Consider the following 2,656-nt stretch of genomic DNA (forward strand, 5'->3'; position numbering starts at 1 on the left):
TGCACACCATGTGACTTCACTTTCTCCATTAGTCTACCATGGAGAACCTTATCAAACACCTTACTAAAGTCCATGTATATGACATCAACAGCCCTTCCTTCATCTATCAATTTGGTCACTTCCTCAAAGACCTCTATTAAGTTGGTAAGGCACGATCTCCCCCACACAAAACCATGTTGCTTATCACTGTTAAGCTCATTCTCTCCCAAATATTAAATAGATCCTATCCCTCAGTACCTTCTCCAGCAACTTCCCCACCACTGACGTCAGGCTCACTGGTCTGTCGTTACCAAGAATATCCCTACTACCCTTCTTGTACAGGGGGACAACATGAGCAACCCTCCAGTCCTCCGGCACCTCACCTGTATTTAAGGATGCCACAAAGATATCTGTCAGTGCCCCAGCTATTTCCTCTCTCACCTCCCTCAGCATCCTGGGATAGAGCCCAATCACTGATGCAAAGTAATCATTCAGAATCTCACCCATTCTCTCAGCCTTCCTTCATTGTCCTTTATTGGCCCAATCCTTTCTCTAGTTACCCACTTGCTTCTTAGACAAGAATAAAATGCTTTGGGATTCTCCTTAATTCTGCTTGCTGAAGCTATTTCATGACCCCTTTTAGCCAGCTTGATTCCTCGTTTAAGAATGGTCCCACTCTCCTGATATTCCTCCAGGGCCTGTTCTGTTCTTAGCTGCCTGGACCTTATGTACGCTTCCCTTTTCCTCTTGGCTGGTCGTACAATTTCTCCTGTCATCCACGGTTCACCAATCTTGCCCTTCCTATCCCTTGCCTTTAATGGGACATGTCTACCCTGCATTATCTTTGAAAGCCTCCCACATCTCAAATGTGGACTTCCCTTCAAATAGCTGTGTTGAATCCACAATTCCCAGCTCCTGCCTAATTTTGATATAATTGGCTCTGGCCCAGTTTAGTACTCTTCCCTTAGGACCGCCCTCTTCTTTGTCTACAAGTATCTAAAACTTACAGAATTGTGATCACTGTTCCCAAAGAAATCCCCCACCGCAACTTCTACCCCCTGGCCTGGCTCGTTCCCCAGTACCAGGTCCAATATGGCCCCTTCCCTCATTAGACTATTGACATACTGCTCTAGAAAACTCTCCTGGGCACTTCTTACACATTCTACCCCATCCAGACCTCTGACACTAAGTGTATCCCAGTCAATGTTGGGAAAATTAAAATCTCCCATCACCACTACCCTGTTGTCTCTACATCTTTCCATAATCTGTTTACCTATTTGTTCTTCTACCTCACGCTCACTGTTGGGAGGTCTGTAATACAGCCCCAACAGTGTAACTGCATCCTTCTTATTTCTCAGCTCCACCCATAATGCCTCAATACCCTGCAGAGCGTCTGCAGTGAGGTACAGATGGGGGATTGCAGATCTTCCCAATCGGATACAGACTGGGGCAGGTCAGAACGTCTGCAATGGGATACAGACAGGGGAGGGAAGAGCATCTGCAATAAGATAGGACATGGGGAGGGCAGAACGTCAGCAATGGTATACAGACAGGGGTAGGGCAGAGCATCTGCAATGGAATACAGACAGGGGAGGGTAGAGCGTCTGCAATGGGATACATGTAGGGGGAGGGGAGATCATCTGAACTGGGATACAGACGGGGTGAAGGCCCAGCGTGAGGAAATGGAAGGGTGGGTTAGTAAGTTTGCTGATGACACGAAGGTTGGTGGAGTTGTGGATAGTGTGGAGGGCTGTTGTCAGTTGCAATGGGACATTGACAGGATGCAGAGCTGGGCTGAGAAGGGGCAGGTGGAGTTTAACCTGGAAAAAGTGTGAAGTGATTCACTTTGGAAGGTGGGATTTGAATGCAGAATACAAGATTAAAAACAGGATTCCTGGCAGTGTGGAGGAACAGAGGGATCTTGGGGTCCATGTCAATAGATCCCTGAAAGTTACTACCCAAGATGATAGGGCTGTTCAGAAGGAATATATTGTGTTGGCTTTCATTAACAGGGGGATTGCGTTTAGGAGCCGTGAGGTTATGCTGCAGCTCTATAGAGCCCTGCTTAGACCACACTTGGAATATTATGTTCAGTTCTGGTCATCACATTATAGGAAGAATGTGGAAGCTTTAGAGAGGGGACAGAGGAGATTTACCAAGATGCTGCCTGGACTGGAGGGTGTGTCTTATGGAGAAATGTTGAGGGAGCTAGGGCTTTTCTCATTGGAATGATGAAGGGAGAGAGATGACTTGATAAAGGTCTATACGATGTTGAAAGACATAGAGTAGATAGACAGAGATTTTTCCCCAGGGTGAGAATGGCTGTCATGAGGGGGGCATGATTTTAAGGTAATTGGCGGAAGGTTTAGGGGAGATGTCAGAGGTAGGTTCTTTACACAGAGAGTGTGGAATGCGCTGTCAACAATGGGAATAGAGTCAGATATTTCAGGGACATTCAAGTGACTCTTGGATAGACGCATGGATGACAGTGCAATCAAGGGTATTGTCGGAGAAATTTGCCCAATAGAACATAGAACATTACAGCGCAGTACAGGCCCTTCAGCCCTCGATGTTGCGCCGACCTGTCACACCAATCTGAACCCCATCTAACCTACACTATTCCCTGTACATCCATATGCCTGTTCAATGACGACTTAAATGTACTTAAAGTTGGCGA

The sequence above is a fragment of the Chiloscyllium plagiosum genome, unplaced genomic scaffold (genome assembly GCF_004010195.1).
Source record: "Chiloscyllium plagiosum isolate BGI_BamShark_2017 unplaced genomic scaffold, ASM401019v2 scaf_9570, whole genome shotgun sequence".
Classification (NCBI taxonomy): domain Eukaryota; kingdom Metazoa; phylum Chordata; class Chondrichthyes; order Orectolobiformes; family Hemiscylliidae; genus Chiloscyllium; species Chiloscyllium plagiosum.